The sequence below is a fragment of the Cervus canadensis genome, chromosome 27, assembly GCF_019320065.1.
Source record: "Cervus canadensis isolate Bull #8, Minnesota chromosome 27, ASM1932006v1, whole genome shotgun sequence".
In the NCBI taxonomy this organism is placed as follows: domain Eukaryota; kingdom Metazoa; phylum Chordata; class Mammalia; order Artiodactyla; family Cervidae; genus Cervus; species Cervus canadensis.
This window is the reverse complement of record NC_057412.1, coordinates 43,167,551-43,190,297: the sequence shown is the minus strand read 5'-3', so window position 1 is coordinate 43,190,297 and position 22,747 is coordinate 43,167,551.

The window sequence follows — 22,747 nt, the reverse complement described above, 5'->3', positions numbered from 1 at the left end:
AAAATTTCTTAAATTTCCACAAATGTATTAAGTTAAAATATGGCGCTTAATTTACACTATATGAAATCAATATTGGAATTTTTAATGAAACATCCTGAAATGGCGATGATTATTTCTCTCTCCCTGTATTTCTCATCCCTTCTACCCCTCCCTGCCTTCTCTTTCCCAAACATATACTTTTAAGAGGTCATTCTCCATTGATCACTGTATCAGTCAGGGTTCTCAAAAAAAAAAAAAAAAAAAACTAACAGGATATCTAATAAAGGGATTTATCATAAGGAATTTGCTCATATGATTGTGGAGGCTGAGAAGGCCCAAGATCTGCAGTAGGAAGGCCTGATAACCAGATTAGTCAATGATGGAAGTTCCAGTCTGAGTGTGGAATCACAAGGGAAAAAAAAAAACTCCCCAAAGGGTGGGGGGGAAACAGAACTGTCTGGTATGACAGCAAAACTCTTGTCCAACACTGTTTTGTTCTCTTCAGGCTTTTACTAGTTGGACGAAGTCCTCTCACTTTGGGGAAAGCAATCTGCTTTACTCACTCTATTAATACCAATATTAATCTCATCCAGAAACATCCTCCCAGACTCAACACCCTCACAGACACACCCAAAACAGTGTTTAAATATCTGCTAACCACATGACCTAGTTAAGCTGAAACTTCAAGCATTATGATCACACACAGTCTCTAGGATTCTAGCAAGAAAAGATATGGTATGGTTTTGGTGAGGGGTCCCTAAACAATAACAAAAGCTGCCTAACCAGGATTTTCCTTCAATAAACAGTTGTTTTGATGTCAAAGTAGTTGCTTGCTCATTCTAAAATATGAGGTTTTAACTGACTAATATTTTAAGTGGTCTTTCAAGAGAGAATAGAGCAGTTTGGGTTGAGGCATTTCAAGAGGGTTTAATGGAAGAAAGGGCTTAAACAAGCCTTAAAAATGAGTGAGGACTGAATCAGATGTGTACACATCTACCTTACCATTCTATTGTGTCAGGATCAGATCTCGGGTAAAAAAGGGCCTATGAAGCTTCCTCAGCGCATAATGCAATGTATTTTGTATTCCTAGTTTATAGATACGGTCTCTGAGAGAAAATTAGTTTGTATATAGTGTCATTCATTTTCATCACTTGCCCTGAGCTCCTTCAAAAAATGCACTATGGAAATAGGAATTATTCCTTTTTGGCCTCCCTCCCAAGTGTATCCATTCCCTTTCCTGCTCAATTTTTCATTGCATTATATCAAACCAAGATTTAGCCAGTTCATGGTCTGTGGTTAGAGTTTAAAGAATAATACTTAAGGTGAGGCTGTTGAAACAGTGAAATTTATTTTCTTCCCTTTTCTTAACTTGTGATGGATTTGTATGACCAAAAGAATAATTTTCAGTAGGAAATGAACCTTTATGAGAATACAGACTGCACCGGCTGATTATCTGATAAACGTGTGAGTGATCTATTTTAATATGACTGAAAAAGCCTTTATCTGAAAAATTCAGTTTCTCAAGGTCAGAGGAGAGTCCATGACTTTTAGAGTAAACATACGTCGAGCATCAAAAAAAGTCATGTCAGTCATGCATAAAAGCAATAAACATAAATCTCTGATATAATAAAAGATAGTAACTCCAAACTATTTAAAAAATCTACAAATTTGCGTATCATTCCTATAATTTAAGGTTGTCATTCAGTCGCTCAGTCATGTCCACCTCTTTGTGACCCCATGGACTGCAGCATTCCAGACTTCCTGCACTTCACCATCTCCCAGAGTTTGCTCAAGCTCATGTTCATTGAGTCGATGATGCTGTCCAACCATCTCATCCTCTGTTACCACCTTTTCCTGCCCTCCATCTTTCCCAGCATCAGGGTCTTTTCCAATGTGTCAGTAATTTAAGATACATAATGATTTATCAATTTTAAAGAACATAAGATAGAATAATTACAAGTAACAAATATATTAATTAGCACTTAGTAGTCACTCCTCACCCTAAAGACTCTACCAGAAAATTACTAGAACTAATCAATGAATATAGTAAAGTTGCAGGATATATATTCACATAATTAAACAATAAACAAAAGTTGTTTTTCTAATCAAGATTGAGTCTCATTTCTTGTTTTTGTTATTTTTATTATTTTTTCTTTTCAACATGCTTTGGATTTACTTCTTGTACTCTATCAAAACATATTTAGATAGAGATGTATTCACCAATAGAGGCATTTTCACCAATCTCTATCAAATATTAAAAAAAAAAAACACTTCTTGACTACATATAAACTAATTCAATAATGGAGAAATTTAGCTGAATGTAGTGGTAATATATCTCAGGCAAAATAAATATTAGTTTTGTAATGTATGACTAAGAAAATCTTAAAGGCTATAAGTAAAGAACGGGAAACTAGCATAGGGATTGAGACCTAAAACTGAATTTTTCACTTAACGCTCAGAACACTGACCAAATAAAGAAACCGCAAGCCAGAATTTTAACAGCTCACCAACCTATGTTTTGACAGAAGTAAATCCAAAGCATATTAGTCATCAGCTCATCTACTACCTTCAAAAGACTAACTCATTACAATGTTCACCAAGTCTCATAGGTACCCTTGTCAGGTTTTCATTCTCTCAGGAATTATACTGTGAAAAAAAATCATGGTTTCTGGTTTCATCTTGTCCTCTCCTCCATGCTCCATGAATGCTGAGCAGAACATGTAGCCACAGCTAAAAATAATCAGAAGATGTGGTACTAACTGGTCACCTTCATGCTTTTGTCACTAAATAAATGGTTTCCCACTGGTAGCATAAATATTTGTAGGTTTATCTCTAGGTAATTCCTGGAGTCTATACTCTTGTCATTTTTATCATCCTGGTTCAGAGTATCTGTGTATTATTGACAGTAGAGACCATGGGGGGAATTTAGTCTGTTTTCTAATCTATAACTATTCAATTTTTTAATTGTCTTAACTGGGAAAAATTATTGAACCTTTATTCATCTCAATTAACTAACCTACAAAGCCAGAATAATATAAAGGTCTGAGCTCATTGTTTAAAATTAACGTTGCTGCTTGTTCCTTTAATTGTACTCCTCTGTACCTCATAATGGTTGTAAATATAAAAAAGTCTCCATATGAAAAAGACTTATATTCTTATATTTTTCTTTAAAATAGTTTTTATTCATGCAATCAACCATTTTGATCACCTTCTGCATTACATTTACTATTCAATTATTTCGAACATATTTATTGGTCTCCTACTATGTGCCAGACATTGCCAGTGCTGAGAAGACAAAAAGAAAAAGGCACAATCCCTGTTTTCAGCATGTTAGAGGAAAATAAAGGAAACAAAAATACAGTAAAAGATTATTTATGCTAAAATAGATATATAATCAGAGTTGTTAGGAAAGAACGAAACAAGAAGCTAATGGTGTGGGAGCATCGGTTTAAATTCTGTTTAGGCTAAGTGTTAGAGAAGGAATAGTGTTCTCAAATAAAATACAGAATACACAGGAGAAAGAAATTTTAGGCACAGTGAATAGCCTATGTAAAGACAAAGAGATGTGAAATTTTAGCATGTCAATCCTCACCACCATATTTGTCAATTGTAAATCTATTTTTACTTACCAATGTTTTTGGTTAATATATTCTCTGTGTATGATTTATAAAGCAATCATTTCATGTAGGTATCAGTGTTGATTTTCTGTCTACAAAGAACAATGATCTGGAAGTGAGAATACCCCAGCTAAATTAAACTGCACCTTATTTCTTTTTTTAAATTTTATTTTCATAATATTCTTTGCACAGATAGTACAGCCATTGATTCCAATATGAAAAGGTACAAAAGGACATACATCAAAGAGTTCCCTTCTCACATCCACCCATTTGTCACCCACAAAACTGATATTAGCCTCATTTTCACAGCTATTCTTTTTTCCTCTACAAGAAATCCTAGAGATCTTTCCCGTACAGCACAAAGAATTTAAATTTCTAATTAATCTTTTTATATACATCATTTCATAGTACAAAATGTCTCTCCAGGCTAAAATCTTAAAAAAATTAAATTGGGGAAGTCAAAGAACAGGTATGTTTATAATTATGTTCAGTTCTGCCAAACGCCTTTTCATAGAGGTTAATTACTCAAGGTGCCCACACAGAAACAAGGAGTATACAACTGTTTCTGCTTCACCGTAACCTGGGCAGCAATGTGAGTTATTCCCTATGTATTTCTGAAGTTATTCTCTCTCTGACCTATTTGTCTGTCTGTCTAGATAGACAGATGACACTTTGATTTTAAGGACTCTGATAAATATATATGTGTATCAGGTAAATACATATGTGTGTATAATATGTATATTTCCAATTATATGTACATATTTCATACACATAATCAGAGTAGATGGGCTTCCCAAGTGGCTTGGTTGTAAAGAATCTGCCTGCCAAGCAGGAGATGTGAGTTCGATCCCTGGGTTGGGAAGATACCCTGGAGAATGGAATGGCAACCCACTCCAGTATTCTTGCCTGGAAAATTCCACGGACAGAGGAGCCTGGTGGGTTATAGTCCATGGGGACACAAAAGAGTTGGACACAGCTGAGCAACTAAATGACAACGTCAATCAGAGTAGATAGATATATCAGATCATCATGTACCAGTTTATACACACACACACACATACACACACAGGGTGTGTGAGTATACTTTTTGTATTGTATGCAGGAATGAGCAGAGCTTAATCCTTTGAGTCATTTTTATTTCTTTCTTTATGAGCTGCTTGTTCCCAAATGTTCTTTTTTTATTTCCCCTAAGATTTTTGTCTTGCTTTAATGGTAATCATAGGTATTCTTTATATATGAAAATCAACTATTTATATATATTTAAATCTATAAGGCAAAATCCACTATAGGCAAAGTCAAAATATAAACAAAACAATATTTTAACTAACATTCCAAAGGCCCATTTTCCTTCTATCTATAATTACTAAAGTATTTTACAGTCAGCAGATGTTCCTTCAGACCTCTACCATAATTCCCATTTGAAAATCTAATAGTAAATAAATGGAAATGGCAATAAAATGGATATACTTAAACTTGAAATCAGTGCTATTAATTTTTTATTACCTAAAAGAAAAAATTAATGAGTATCAACTTCAGTGTAATGATTATATATATATGTATGCACATATATAATTTATTTTGAGATGATATGTAAATGAAAAGTATAAGTGCTTCAGAAGAAAATATTAATCATTAACACCTGGAATAAAAACTCATTTGCACAGCTTTTTGGAGGAGAGTGGTCAATAAAGAGGTTGATTGCTGATCATTTTGTGTATCACATTTTGTAAATGAATCCTTAGATGATTTGAAAGGAGTACATACCATTTCAGGGAAAAGAGCTTTTGACAATTTTCGAAGCACGTCTCTCCCTCTGGCACTGTGACCACAATGGGCAAAATGCATGATAGCACAAGTAATAACAGAATGAAAGATGGCCTCACAAAGTTAATATAGTTACTGTAGATCCCTTCTGCATAATATTAAGCAATATGTTTGTGTGGTGTTCCTTCCAAACCATGATTCACTGAAGTCAATGATACAGCCATCTCATTCATTTCCATACATCTTTATATAATTTCAAATGTAAGTACTTTATATAACTAATTTTACTATGTAATAAATATACCTTAAAACTGTACTGAAAACTCAAATGTGTTCCATAATTTTTTTTAAAATCCTAAGTTGATAATGTACAGAAACTAGCAAGTTTTAAGGTGACATGACTTAAAACAGTCATGGCAAGCTACTATTTAAAAATAATAAAATATGCAGCAGAGAAACCACATTAAGTAAATCATAAGGTTTTTACATAGTGCTAATGATTCAGAATGAGCACGCTGTAGGAATCCAGTCATTAAACCATTCTTTACTAGATGCCAAGAAGAAGTGGACTCTACACTGCTGGATCTCCAGATTTTGGCCAAAGCAGCTTCCAAACACAGTAAGAAATTAAAAGCTTTGCTGACTGGATTGCTGAAACACATAATGGTCAAAATGAATGTCAAAATGCAACTGTTGCAGAAATCCATAGTTTTCTTGGATACAAAACTAAGTAAAATTCTTTAGAATGTTAAGTTATTGCAAAGTCAGTTTTTTTCAAATACACAATTTATGTAATTTCACAATTCCTATCATTTCTACGCATGCTTTGTGTCCTTTCTACAAAATAGGTCAGTAACAATAATAATATTTCTATTGTTTCATTGTTTTGCTCAAAGGGGTTCTGAATTTTTCATGTGTAAGTCTTAATTAATAACAAAAAAAGTGAGACACAGAAGACCAAAAAAAGACAGAAAGATTAAATAGCTCTAGTAACGTTAATACTTATCATTATTCTTGTGACTCTTAGATCAGTGTATGTTTTACCATGTTTCAGTATTTACTAACTTTTGAAAACTCAAACTGACATCACTGTTTAATTCTGATGACTCTCTGGGGTCTGGGAATCATGAATCAGAAAAGCAGCCTAAGCAGGTAGAGCTCTTTTGGTTTACCTACAAAGTTTGGGAACGATTCTTACACGTTGCCAAGATAATGGCAGAGTGCCCTCTGGTGTGAGTTCTGAGCAGTCCTCATAAATTTAGGTTGTTACTCGCCCTAGAAAGTACTAACCTACTGTGTGTTTTCCCCTGGAGAGCCTCACTTTTCATCAGTCTCTGCCAATCCATTTCTGAACTGGAGGACAAAGAGGACAATGAGCCAGTCAGTTCAGTCGTTCAGTCGTGTCCGACTCTTTGCGACCCCATGAACTGCAGCACACCAGGCTTCCCTGCCCATCACCAACTCCCGGAGTTTACTCAAACTTACGTCCATTGAGTCAGTGATGCCATCCAACCATCTCATCCCCTGTCATCCCCTTCTTTTCCCACCTTCAATCTTTCCCAGCATCAGGGTCTTTTCAAAAGAGTCAGCTGTTCGCATCAGGTGGCCAAAGTATTGGAGTTTCAGCTTCAGCATCAGGACTTCCAATGCATATTCAGGACTGATTTCATTTAGGATGGACAGGTTGGATCTCCTAGGAGTCCAAGCTACTCTCAAGAGTCTTCTCCAATATCACAGTTTAAAAGCATCTATTCTTTGGCACTCAGCTTTCTTTACAGTCCAACTCTCACATCCATACCTGACTACAGAAAAAACCATAGCTTTGACTGGATGGACCTCTGTTGGCAAAGTAATGTCTCTGCTTTTTAATATGCTGTCTAGTTAGTCCTGGTTGTTCATTGGAGGGACTGATGTTGAAGCTGAAACTCCAATTATTTGGCCACCTGATGCGGAGAGCTGACTCATTTGAAAAGACCCTGATGCTGGGAAAGATTGAGGGCAGGAGGAGAAGGGGATGACAGAGGATGCGATGGTTGGATGGCATCACCGACTCAATGCACATGGGTTTGGGTAGACTCCGGGAGTTGGTGATGGACAAGGAGGCCAGGCGTGCTGTGGTTCATGGGTTTGCAAAGAGTCAGACACGACTGAGTGACTGAACTGATCTGAACTAGGTTGGTCATAACTTTCCTTCCAAGGAGTAAGTCTTTTAATTTCATGGCTTCAATCACCATCTGCAGTGATTTTGGAGCCCAAAGAATAAAGTCAGTCACTCTTTCCACTGTTTCCCCATTTATTTCCCATGAAGTGATGGGACTGGATGGCATGATCTTAGTTTTCTGAATGTTGAGCTTTAAGCCAACTTTTTCCCTCTCTTCTTTCACTTTCATCAAGAGACTCTTTAGTTCTTCACTTTCTGCCATAAGGGTGGTGTCATCTGCATATCTGAGGTTATTGATGTTTCTCCTGGCAATCTTCATTCCAGCTTGTGCTTCTTCCAGCCCAGCGTTTCTCATGATGTACTCTGCATATTAGTTAAATAAGCAGGGTGACAATATACAGCCTTGACGTACTCCTTTCCCTATTTGGAACCAGTCTGTTGTTCCATGACCAGTTCTAACTGTTGCTTCCTGACCTGCATACAGATTTCTCAAGAGGCAGGTCAGGTGGTCTGGTATTCCCATCTCTTTGAGAATTTTCCACAGTTTATCATGATTCACACAGTCAAAGGCTTTGGCATAGTCAATAAAGCAGAAATAGATGTTTTTCTGGAACTCTCTTGCTTTTCCAATGATCCAGCAGATGTTGGCAATTTGATCTCTGGTTCCTCTGCCTTTTCTAAACCCAACTTGAACATCTGGAAGTTCATGGCTCACGTATTGCTGAAGCCTGGCTTGGAGAATTTTGAGCATTACTTTACTAGCGTGTGAGATGAGTACAATTGTGCGGTAGTTTGAGCATTCTTTGGCATTGCCTTTCTTAGGGATTGGAATGAAAACGGAGCTTTTCCAGTCCTGTGCCCACTGCTGAGTTAAGTGAGACAATGATAGGAAACATTTGGTACGTGACGATTACTTCCTGTGAACTGTGTGCTCTTTAGTTAAATTATTACAATTATTTTTACAACAACCCTATGAAGTCAAGGCTATTTTTACAACCTCTCCTCTCTTAGAGATTAGGGGATTAAGTTTTAGAACGGATACCTTACCTTCCCTTGAATACCCAACTTTTAAACTACAGGGCAGAAACTGAACCCTAAAGTCTGTGTGATGTCATGGTCCTGGCTTTTAACCTGTTTTCCTCCTTTAACAGATTCTAAACATCTGTATAATGATTAAATGTTATCTTCAAAGGTAAAATAATCATCTTCTATTCTTTAGACTCTGCTATTAATTGGGGGATTTTCAAAAATATACATTCGCAGACTAGGTCATTTAAATTCCATTGATGTAACAATGATAACTAGGGATTTCCCTGGTGACTCAGTGGTAAAAAAAAAAAAAAAAAACACCTGCCAATGCAAGAGACATGGGTTTGATTCCCGGGTTAGAAAGATCCCCTGGAGAAGGAAATGGCAACCCACACCAGTATTCCTGTCTGGGAAATCCCATGGACAGAGAAGCCTGGTGGGTTATAGTCCATGGAGTCACAAAAGAGTCGGACATGACTTAGCAACTAAACAGCATCACCATCAATGATAATCATGTGAAACCTTTCAAAAATAAACTTTTTAACTTTGGTAGGTTTCCTAAAATGTAGTATCTACTTTAAAAATAAAAATAAAACTCCTAGAGCTCACTTGAAAATCCAATTACTTCAGATTCATCACATGCACAGGTGTCTTCTACAAAGATAGTATTCACCCCCAAAAGTCAGACTATCATATAAATAAAAAATATATACTTAAACTCATTTCTTTTTTTTTCTTCACTTCTAAGTTTGCACCAGACTATATTTACTGCCAAAAATTAAACTTGAGATATTACAATGGTAATAAAAATGTCATGTAGGATATGCTTATGTACTTTTAAATGATATTAAAAGTGAGTTGTAAACTGGACTGCATAAAAGAAAAATGTGCATGGCTATTGATCTTCCTTAAGTGAGAAGGTTTTGCTGTTGCTGTGGTGGGGAGGCTTGCCACAGGAATGTAAGCAGCTTATTAATGTCCAAACTTAAAGATGAGGTGGCCTATTTTTAGACAATTAGAGAGTTGAGATACTAAAAGTTTTCTCATCTCAGAATTCAATAGAATAGTATCACAAATGATTAAGTAAATATTTGACCTTGAAATGTGGGTGAAATGTTTACAAACAAAAAAAAATAATAAGGTTGAATATGAATGCACCCGATATGATGAAATATTATAGGTACCTCAATGCCTAAACCTATGCTTTCTTGAAGTGACTTACTATTACAGGGGGAAAAAAAAAAATCTGCAATCATCTCAATTTTCTAGTTCCTTATAGCTCTGAAGACCTAACCCAAGATCTGTTGTTCGGCCTCATGTGGGCTACAAAAGTGTGAAAGTGGACATAAAATAAAGCTCCCAAAGTTAATTTTACTCTGACAGAATTGAAGAAAATATTTTCTGTCATCAATTACTCCTAGATTTAACATTTCACTGTATGTAAATCATCATGATCTTACTCTATATAAAATTACTCTACAAATATGTAGCAGAAAATTATTTTCATAAAAATAATCAATTGTAAAGCAATTATTTTCCAATCAAAAATAAATACCTTTTAAAAATCAAAATATCTAGTATCAAATGAGATAAAACATGTATTCCCAGTAACTAGAGTGAATCCCAAACAATTTCCGCCTGAATAGCACCATGATCTTGCATAGAGGACCTTTATGTTTCCAGTGATCTCAGATCTAATATCTTCTATGGTAGACAGGAACACAGTTTTTGTACCAGAGACTATTCATTCTTGAGGTATCACCACATTTTAATAAATCTTACATTTTAAACATTGGGAATTGCAATATCGGCAAGTGAACTTGGTGTTCTTTTGATATTCCCTGGCCACTAAACGACTTCATGTATTTAGTTAAAATTTCAAAAACTGTATGACAAGTACACAGTGCGATCCTTTGAACATTTTGCTATTACATATGTAAGTTCTGAAACTGGTTCTTTTCACTGTTTCATTGTGAAATATTTCATACTTCTATTTGAATTACATGCTCCTGTTTTAATCATTTGAATTTTTTTACAAACATTATCATAGCAACTGCAGTCATGTCTATATGTTTGGTACTAAAGTATACATTCTTCCTAGTAATCAAAAGAGAGAAGAGACTCATAGCGCCTATTCTCAGGATTCTGTGATTCACGGAATTCTCCCTCTGGCCTCACATTTAGGACCAAAAGGCTCCACATTTAGGACAGACAGAGGACCTATTTTCCCCTTCCTGTCATTCTGGTTCCTATCCTCCATTCCATCTGGTCCCAGAAGAGATTCCTCTCTCATCCTCCGCTCAATACTAGAACCCACTTAAGAGGCAGAAGTTCAGCTCATGTATACCTTTATAGCATTACTGACAAAGGCCACAGTCCTTCCTTTCATTCTTGCTTTGAGAAAATGCACTGATTTGATCAGCATCACATAGACTGCCATCACTTTCCACTTCTCAGAGTCAGTCTCCTCTCAGAATCCCATACCATGCAAATCTGATCTAGGAATGCTCACATTCTAGGCCTCACTCTGCTTCTGTCCATATACATGACTCAGGGGAAATCACTTCATTTCCTTGAGCCACATTTTTCCTACAAAATAATGGGATCATTAGGGTTATAAAGCCACATGGGCATTGAAAAGTCAGCTGGACATAGATTAGTTATCAATGCTCAACATACTTGATACCATGACTTAACTCCATCTTCTGGATTTGTGGACTGGTGATGATGGTTAACAGGGATATAAACAGCATGTGACACAAAAATAGCATCCCCACTCAACTAAATATGAAAATAATGGCTTTTATTAAGCAGATAAACCCAGAGAATATTTTGATGAAAGGATGAAATGAAAATCAACCAAGCATTTGCCAATGATAGGCTCAGAGGGTAAAGAATACACCTGCAATGCAGGAAATCCAGGTCTGACCCCAGGGGTGGGAAGATCCCCTAGAAAAGGAAATGGCATCCTACTCTGGTATTCTTGCCAGGGAAATCCCATGGACAGAAGAGCTTGGCAGGCTATAGTCCATAAGGTCGCAAAATGTAGGACATGACTGAGCAACTAACACGCTTTTAAAAAAGGAAAGAATGCTTTTCTACCATTGTATGCCAAAGCCTTTGACTGTGTGGATCACAATAAAATGTGGAAAATTCCACATGCTCTTTACAGCATTGGACTTTACTTCAATCACCCATCACATGTTCAAGCTGGATTTAGAAAAGGCAGACAGACCAGAGATCAAATTGCCAACATTTGCTGGATCATTGAAAAAGCAAGAGAGTTCCAGAAAAACATCTACTTCTGCTTTATTGATTTCGCCAAAGCCTTTGACTGTGTGGATCACAATTAGTTCAGTTCAGTCGCTCAGTCATGTCCAACTCTTTGCAACCCCATGAACTGCAGCACACCAGGTCTCCCTGTCCATCACCAACTCCCGGAGTCCACCCAAACCCCTGTCCATCGTGTCAGTGATGCCATCCAACAAGCTCATCCTCTGGCATCCCCTTCTCCTCCAGCCCTCAATCTTTCCCAGCGTCAGGGTCTTTTCCAATGAGTCAGCTCTTCACATCAGGTGGCCAAAGTACTGAAGTTTCAGCTTCAACATCAATCCCTCCAATGAACACCTAGGATTCTTCTCTTTTAGGATGGACTTGTTGGATCCCCTTACAGTCCAAGGGACTCTCAAGAGTCTTCTCCAACACCACAGTTTAAAAGCATCAATTCTTTGGCACTCAGCTTTCTTTATAGTCCAACTCTCACATCCATACATGACCTCTGGAAAAACCATAGCCTTGACTAGATGGAACTTTGTTGGCAAAGTAATGTCTCTGCTTTTTAATATGCTGTCTAGATTGGTTATAACTTTCCTTCAAAGGAGTAAGCGTCTTTTAATTTCATTGCTGCAATCACCATCCGCAGTGATTTTGAAGCCCAGAAAAATAAAGTCAGCTACTGTTTCCACTGTTTCCCCATCTATTTCCCATGAAGTGATGGGACCATATGCCATGATCTTAGTTTTCTGAATGTTGAGCTTTAAGCCAACGTTTTCACTCTCCTCTTTCACTTTCATTGAGGTTCTTTAGTTCTTCTTCACTTTCTGCCATAAGGGTGGTGTCATCTGCATATCTAAGGTTATTAATATTTCTCCCGGCAATCTTGATTCCAGCTTGTGCTTCCTCCAGCTGACTCATTTGAAAAGATCCTGATGCTAGGAAAGATCGAAGATGGGAGGAGAAAGGGACAACAGAGGATGAGATCGTTGGATGGTATCACCAACTCAATGGACATGAGTTGAGTAAACTCCAGGAGTTGGTGATGGACAGGGAGGCCTGGGGTGCTGCAGTCCATGGGGTCACAAAGAGTCAGACATGACTGAGTGACTGAACTGAACTGTGATATATTGTTTTATGACTTTAAATTTCTCCATTCCTTGTGAGCACTTCCCTTTGTCACGTGCAAATCCTTTTGCTGCTTCTCTTATCAAGAATTAGAATTTATTTATGTGAAAACAAGTGTATAGTTGGATTTTATAAACATAATATTCAGATTCTGAGAAGTTAACATGCAGGGTGTTTAATAAAGAAGAGCTTTGGAAATTAAGTTCACCTGTATCATTTCTTTTTAGAGTCCACATATGAAATATGCTGAAGCTCCAATACTTTGGCCACCTGATGCAAAAAGCCAACTCTCTGGAAAAGACCCTGATGCTGAGAAAGATTGAGGGCAGGAGGAGAAGGGGGTGACAGAGGATAGGTGGCTGAATAGCATCACCAACTCAATGGACATGAGTTTGAGCAAACTCCAGGTGATAGTGAAGGGCAGAGAAGCCTGGCTTGTTGCAGTCCATGGGGTTGCAGAGTTGGACATGACTTAGCAACTGAACAGCAGAAATATTATAGAGATGTAACATGATATTTCTCCTTCTCTGCCTGACTTACTTCATTCAGGATCAGACCATTTGTAAGAGAAAGAAAACAGAATTGCACAGAGGGATTAGCTGATCTACAGCAATGTAGGCCCAATGAAAGTGTCTGTGGTGGATTTAGAATAGCCCGTAGGGAAGTCCTCAGAAGTTAATAGAGACTTTGTACACTGGCATCAGCTTTTGGACATCACTGGATGTGGGCCAGCCCTGAGGGATCCCCTGACTCTCTGACCCTATACGGCTATCCACTGATTTACTGACAACATTCTCAGCAGCTTGGGCAACTTGTTCAATGAAGGCAGGCTGGATTGCACATCACAGAGTCCAGGGATTGGCTTACTAAGTTTATCCTTTACTAAGTTTATCCTTTTTTCCATTGCCAATAAAATGAAACCTCATCATGTCCAGGACTCAAAAGAAACCTCCAAAATGAAAGATATCCTTACCAACTAATGTCCTTTTTTATTTTCAATCTCATGTTGGCAAACTCTTTTCTTTTGCACCAGTTCAACAATTCATTTAAAATGAACCTGTGAAAGTATTTTATTCATCATTTATTTGAATTGGAAGACACATTAAGTTGTACCATATTGCCAATGTCAGTAGAGTGATGGGAACTCCTTCCTTATGGAGGTAGAACATAACTTCCCAAAGCTTAACCTTGGGATGTATGTAATGACTTCCTTCTCAAGAGTATAGTATGGAAGGAAGCAAGAAAAAAATACAACTTCTATTGTAGACACTAATAAGATATTTTAATAATACATGCCCTTGATATTATGATGAGAATGATACTTTATCTGTTATATTGTCTGAAACAAACTCAGTCTTATCATGAGAAAAGCAAATTGAAGGTCATCATAAAAAATGTCTGTCCAGACTCCTAAAAAATGTGAAAGTGATCAAAAACATGGAAAGTCTGAGAAACTGTCAATGTAGAGCAACCTATAGAGACATGATGCCTAAGTATAACATGGTAACCAAGATGGATACCGGGATACAGAAAAGACAAGATGTGAAAACTAAGAAAACAAAAATCAAAATATATACTATAGTTAATCATGTATAAATACTAGCCTAGTGGTTGAGACAACTATATCACAGTAATGTTAACCATAGAGGAAGCAAAAATTAGGGTATGTAGGACTCCTTAGAATATTCTTGCAAAATGTGTACCTGTAAAACTTTTCCAAAATAAAATTTTTTAAAAAACCAACAGAAACTATATTCAGTGGTGAAAATAAGTAAAAATATTATTTGACTCTGCAAAAATTAAATGTACCCTTTACATGATTATTTCACTGACAGTTTTATTTAAATGCTTGAATTGAGTTTTCCACATATTGTGCTGTAGCAATATTTACAAAGTTGAAGTCACGTTAGCAACTTTCTGCTTTGATTCAGATAAGCAAGTGCATTTGGATTCTTTTATTGTTGCATATTACTTTTGGTAGATGGAGCTAATCTTGGCCTTTCCTCCTGAGAGCAAATGCTTGGACTTAGTCAAAATCTTTGGAAAGACTTTTAACTTACATTGAATTCTTTATATTAACTCTGAAGAAGTAAATTAGTACTTTAAATTTAAATCAGAAAAAAAATGTAATGAAATGTGTTTGAAGATTTTACTAGTCATCAAAAAGAAAATGACATCTCAACTAGGCAGTCTGACATATAATTCTCAAAAATATTTCCAGCATCAGAAATTGTGGCAAAACTATACAAAATTTAAAATTAAAATGAGTAAGATATTTTCTTTTATTCCTATGGGAGACTTCACAGGCAACTTAAACTACTTTTAGCCAGTTGAGTTCAGCTGTTGCCTCTTGTGATCACAGAATTGGCACAATACCTTGCAGAGAATAACTTGTCAACACAGAGGTCATAGTTACGTGATGCACATTTCCAATATGCAAGAGTGAAGAGTGCAATTCATATACAAGATTTTCAGTCCATTAAGTAGATAATAACATTATTAGATTTCAGGAAAGTTAGCATTTTCTGAATACATAATTAAACAAGCTGAACAAGGTATACTCTAGACTTCAACAATAACTATGATAACATTTGTACACAAAAACAGTTTATAACTACAAAAAAATAAAAGAAAAAAAACTATATGGGACAGAACCAAAACAGAGAAACCACTCTTGGGACAGAACACAAAACCCTGCAATATTTAATACATGCATATTATATCATGTCTGCAGTAGCAGTAGGGCTTCCCTGATAACTCAGCTGGTAAAGAACACGCCTGCAATGCAGGAGACCCTGGTTTGATTCCTGGGTCTGGAAGATCCCCTGGAGAAGGGATAGGCTACCCCACTCCAGTATTCTTGGGTTTCTCTTGTGGCTCAGCTGGTAAAGAATCTGCCTGCAATGCAGGAGATCTGGGTTCAATCCTCTGGGCTGGGAAGATCCCCTGGAGAAGGGAAAGGCTATCCATTCCAGTATTCTGGCCTAGAGAATTCCATGGACTGTACAGTATTGTAAGGGAAATAGAAGCCAGAAAAAGGAGAATGTATGATTAAATAAGGACAAGGTACTAATAAAAGTAACATTTAGCTGAAAATCATCTGTCAATTTTCAGAGGCCACACCTGAGGGTTAAAAGACCAGGAAAATGAATAAGAACCGGCTCTGAAGAAATAATATCAACTCGGAATTCTCAAATAAAGCAAATATCCCAAAAGGATAACATGCTTAGTAAGTGAGTTAGGAAAGCAAGCCAAAAAATAAACAAACACAATCCCTAAAAAAGCATGCCTGCCTGATTTGGTGCAGAGTTGAGACTCAGTAGAAGAGAAAAGGAAAAAAGAAAAAGAAAAACAAACCTTCCCTAACCTTAACCTCATATTCACATATTTGTATCATGAAATCATACATTTCTGCATTAAAATATGAAAATAAAAATGTAATAAAATGCAGTCCCATGCTGGATTGCCTACAAGAATTTGGATAAAACAAATGTTCTCTGGAGAAAATTGTTTTAAATAAAGGATTCCCACTGATGAAATTCTGAACCATAGCTCCCATTCAAGATAATGAAACTCATCAAGAATCGCATAGTCACATAAACACATCAAAAAAGTCAGACTAAAGAATCAGATTCCCAAATTGCAGATGATGGAATCATCAGATAAGTATATGAAATAAATATATAAACTTGTAAGGAAACAAAGGGCATTGATGTTATTATGGTCAACAAAATATTCTGAAAATTTTGAAAAAACACAAATTAAAATTTAGTATATGAAAAATACAATGATGTTAACACAAATAAATTAGTATTATAATAAAAATACTAAGATTTCAAATTTTGTTACTTAATTATTTAAGTTACAAGCAACTGGACATAGCTGCAGAAAGAATTAATGAAGTGAAACATAGTTCTCCAGAAAAAAGACAGAGATTTGAAAAAATGTAAACAGGGAAGATAAAGTGAATAAGCCTAAACTCTGTCTAATCATACTTTGAGGACCTGAGAATAGGAAGACTAGAGAAAAGGCCATATTCAATAAGGTAATAATAAATAATACCCTAGATTTTCTGGAAGATAACCCTCTTCAAATTTGGGAAATTCCAAGAATCACAGGCAAGATTAATACAAGAAAATCCAAAGTTAGACATGCCATGATAAAATAACAGAGTAAAACAAGAAAAAAGGAGAAGGTTTTAAAAGCAATAAATAAGACCAGTTAACATACAAAATAATGACAATCAGACAGTCTCCATAACAAAAAAGAAAGTCAGAAGAGAATGAAGTAATGTATTTATGGTGATGAGAAAAAATAGCTCCCCAATTGTTTTTGGTATGATTTTCTTCTCTTCTTTCTCTTAACTTTTTAATTAAAATAAATTCTCAATTTCGATTCAGTAAAAACGTTCTACCCTTTTCTTTATCATTTGTATTGTTATGTCTTATTTAAAAGCAATCTTTTCTTATCCCCAGCTCATAAAGAATAGCTTCCTACCTTTTATTTTAAATAAAGAATTTTTAAGCCAAAAAACATAGATAAGATTTTGAACAAACAAGTGGGAAAGGATTCATTTGGAATATTAACTCCTTCAAAACAGTAAGAAAGCAATTTAACAGAAACTTGGAAAATGCATAAAAGATACATCACATAATGGCTTCAAAATCATGATGATTAAGTTTAAGCTAGGTAATAAGGACATCGATTTTTCGCTATTCTTTGGTGGAATATATGAATAGTTTTCTGCCTATGAAATACTTCACAGAGAAAAAATTATGGTGATAAGTGAAAGTGAAAAGTGAAAGTCACTCAGTTGTGTCCAACTCTTTGCAACCCCATGGATTATATAGTCCATGGAATTCTCCAAGTCAGAATACTGAAGTAGGTAGCCTTTTCCTTCTCCAGGGGATCTTCCCAGCCCAGGGATTGAACCCAGGTCTTCTGCATTGCAGGCGGATTCTTTATCAGCTAAGCCACAAAGAGGGGATCTTCCCAGCCCAGGGATTGAACCCAGGTCTTCTGCATTGCAGGCGGATTCTTTATCAGCTAAGCCACAAAGAATGTAAAATCATGTAACAAAACATCTAGATAATTCCAATGGGTATTTCAAGGAAAAGTGCAAAGTATTGGTCGCTCAGTCACATCCAACTCTTTGCAACTCCATGGACTATAGCCTGCCAGGGTCCTCTGACAAATTCTCAAGATAAGATTGGAGTGGTTACTCATTCCCTTCTTCAGGGGAATCTTCCCAACCCAGGGGAATCTTCAAACCCAGGGATTGAACTGGGGTCTAAATAAAGAACACAGTGAACTCGAAGGGATTGTCACATCCTTTTAGGAATAGAGATTTGCACTGGGAAATTCTTGATAGGGAGAAAAGGAAGGGATGGAAGGAGGGAGGAAAGAAGGAAAGACAGATATAATGCATAGGAAAAGCTAATATTTAAGGCTGGAAAATGTGAAACCATTCTGAGCAAATGAATGCATAGCTCGTCAACTTTGTTTTTTGTTTTCCTGTTATTAACAAGCCTTTTTGAAGCTGTTCTGTTTGCCCCTTGAAATATGTCAAATGACTCATTTCAAGTTTACCTAGAGAGTTTTGCCTTTGTATAGTTCCATCTTCTTATCCCAGCAACAATCATTCTTGCATGGCGTGGTTACCTCATTTAGCGCCCTTTGAGAGCTTTTGCAGGTAGGCAATATTTCACATGCTGTTTGGTTTGTGTACTCTGAACACTGCTAAACAAAAACAAATCCATTCAGAAAAATAGCACTAGAGGGATCGGAAGCTGCAAGGGATAGAATCATTTTCAGAGATGAAGTGGCCCAAAGCTTTGCTTTCCTTCAGAGTCCAAAAGAAAAGCAGTTTTATAAACGACATTAGAAGAGTAAGCGAAGAAATGAGCTGAAGCAGAAGGAGGCTGTGTGTATCTAAGCATATTTGAGAACTGTGATTAAACTGTGGCCACATTTTGTTTTACTATAAATGACTTTTTGTAGGTACCTGTATAATGAAAAACAGACATGAAATCGACCATTTACAAGTTAATTTCACTTTTTCAACGTAAGTCAAATTCTTAGCAAACAATGAGTCTACTACAAAATCAATGCAATCAGGTTCTTCCTATAGACAAAATGACCAATGACTGTTTCAGTGGCACAATATTCACACAGCCCAAAAAAACAGCAACACAGTTGGCTTAGAGGGTAATACTGCAGAAAACCCCATGCAATGGGAACAATAAATGTATCTAATAAAGCTTACTCCCAGCTAGATGGGCAATTAAGGAATACAGCTTGGCCACAAAACTGTCACCTGAATCATGTCTCTGCCTCTCTCTGGACAGCACAAGAGGTGTTTTTTCCAAATGAAGCCTTGTCTTGGTAACCTGTTTTCTGATGAGGGCTAATAACTGCTATTGAGCCAGGCTTTTTGGCCCTACTGAAGCAGTTAGACTGGCCATCTACTTGGGCTGGAAAAATCACATCTATCAAGCCAACCCAAAAGGTTTATTATGTAGCCTTGGACCTTGTTAAGAATATTAAAACTAGGGAAGCACCAAGGATCATCCAGAAAAACCCCAATGAGATCTGACCAAAAAAGTTATACCATTAAAGCATGTTTTGTAGGACTAGCATTAATTAAAGAAATATAAAACTAACAAGAAAGTTGCCGTATAAAGACTTAAAAATTCTTTGTTTTAATTGATGAACCCTTCCTACTGGTCAATACATTTTACAGTTTTGTTTTAATTCATCATAGACTAAGGAAAACACGCTATATGATTAAATAAAATATAGTTGATTTAGTATTTTATTCTATGTGGCAACTGTATTCTTAATTGGGAATACAGCAGGATCCACATCTAAGTGACTTTACTACAGCATAATATGAATCAGATGTGCTTTAGTAAGTATTGTTTTATTATCTGTAAGCATATACTCTCATCCCCCTCTCTTCCTTGTCACTGTCTTTTCTTGTCATTTCTTTTTCTCTAAAATAAATTTTGTTATCAGAGACATAGACCCTGATGTAGGACAGGTATGGTGATCACAATACATAAAAAACCAACTTCCAAGTTAAATCAACAGCAAATTCATCCACTCCCTTCCATATTCATTACTATTACCCTCAACATTTATGTTTGTCCAATTTAGTGCTTTGTTTTACAGGTTGGCGGTTACAGAGGAAAGAGGTACTGCATAAATTTTAGGTTTTATTAACATAACAGTAAAATCTTGCTATGTTAATACAAAATGCTACCATTATAGCATTCAGAACTTGAAATATATATATCTTTAGAATTTGAAAATGTATATATCCACACACACACGAAAGGGTATTGTCTGAAAAATGAAGTGAAGTGAAAGTCACTCAGTCGAGTCTGACTCTTTGTGACTGTACAGTCCATGGAATTCTCTAGGCCAGAATACTGGAGTGGGTAGCCTGTCCCCTCTCCAGGGGATGTCCCCAACCCAGGGATCCAGCCCAGGTCAAGTGGATGATAAAACGAATAGTTCCAAAACATTATCCCCTTCTCAATTTTTTCTTTATAGATATAATATATCTATATTATATCTATATCTATCTTTGTAGATATAGATATAATAAACATATGACATAAACAATCAAAAAACAGTTATTTGTGGGAACTGAATTCAGATCTTTTGCCCTCTGTATACCCAATTTCTCGACTATAAAAAAAAATCTAGTTATCCTATGGAAACTTAAAAGGGAAAAGAAATACCTGTGAAAGAGTTTTAATGAATTCTTAATAACATGAACTTAGTTCAATACTCTCTGCACATTTTAAACTGATTTTTTAAAGTTTTCCTAGAATGTGAGCATTTCTTCAGTGTAAGTGATAATAATAATAATATGAAGCATAATTCTCTTCCAGACAGAAACCTGATATGGCATTTTTTAGCCTGGAATGACTAACCTGATTTATAATATCTAATTTATAGTGGATATAATGAAAAACTATAAGGCTACAATAAAAGGTTCTTTTCATATTAAAAAAATCAATTTTACTCACAGGTTATAATAAGACTCTGGAATTTTGATAGTAAAATTCATTTCTAGAGTGTTGTTTTACACTCCTGACCTGCATGCATATAGGTTTATTATGGTACAATTGTCAAAGTTGCCACTTCTTGTGCATTAGTATTTAGTTTTCTGAAGTGAATTTTTTCTCTTTCCCCTAGCTTGCTCACAATACACACACACACACACACACACACACAAATCTACTACCAAAGTAAGTAATTTCATGACTTTATGAAAATAGATTATCGAAAGGAAGAAAGGTAAGTCAAATTGTGATCTTATGATCTCGTCCAGGTCCCCCAAGTACCATTACTATGTGGTGAATGAAGCTACATTTATTACATTCTTTGAAATGTCTAAAATTTTAATTTTCCGCTGTGAAACATCTAAGGTCTGTCTGGGATAGTCGGAAATGTGTCTCTAATTGCTTTTTCCATGCAAAAGAGATACAACAGATTACCAACAACAGAACTATTAATCATCCATCTAAGTGCAGCTTCTCTTCTGCATGCAATATTTATAAGTGTTTATATACTCCTGGCTAATGCTAACAATCAATGCCTACTTGATGAGCCAACCTATGTAATTGTCAAATGCCTGAAACTCACCAAGAGATTAAGTTTATTCTTGGCTTCTGTTCCAGATTGTATTTGTGATTAAAAGAGAGAGAGAGAGAGAAAAGATAGCTTTCTGAAGCTTCTATTAGGAAGGGAGAAGTGATCTAGCTGCATATTTCTTGTAGATAGCAGAAACCCTTTTATTACTATTTTCTTATATCAACTATAATAACAAAATAGGTACAAATGGTTTATTCTATCACTGTGTTTGTGAAAGGCATCCCAATGTACATTTCTGTGATGTTGGAATTAAGAACAAAATCCAATTACTTTAATAGTTTAGCTGAAAACTTTCAGACTTTAGAATATTTGAATCCTCATCAATTTTCAAATATGGTCTCATTACATGTCTTGTTATTTTGCTGTTATTTTTTATTAGAAATATGGTTTGCTTTCTTGGAGTGATGCCTATTAACTGTGGGTCAACCTCTTTTTTTTTTTTAATTTTGGATGCTAAAGTTATATGAGTGTGAAAGTGAAAAGTCACTCAGTCGTGTCCGACTCTTTGTGACCCCATGGACTATAGCCCACCAGGTTCCTCCATCCATGGAATTTTCTAGGCAAGAGTACTGGAGTGGGTTGCTATTTCCTTCTCCAGGGGATTTTCCTGACCTGGGGATCGAACCCGGGTCTCCCACATTGCGGGCAGACACTTTACCATCTGAGCCACCAGGGAATCCCTATGTGAGTGTATTATAAATCAACATATTATGAATTTTTCTTCCAAATTCAGCATCAAATAAAGTGAAATTTTCAGGTTATATTTTAAATTTAAACTTTCATAAACCATTTTCATTTTGTAGAGTAACTCACAAAAATGAAAAAGTGACAGAGTTGGTTGCTCAGTCCTGCCCAGCTCTTTGCAACCCCATGGACTATACATAGCTTGCCAGGCTTCTCTGTCCATGGAATTCTCCAAACAAGAATACTGAGTGGGTAGTCATTGCCTTCGTACACATGTCTACAAACTAGTGTAGTTTTAATACTTATTACCTTCTTAATTCATGATTACTTGATTATCAAACTTAATTTGGGAGCCTTAAACATTTATCTATAGGATTCAAACCAAAGCAATTTTGATACCTATATGCACTAACTTAATAATCTATAAGTACAAGCTATGTATAGT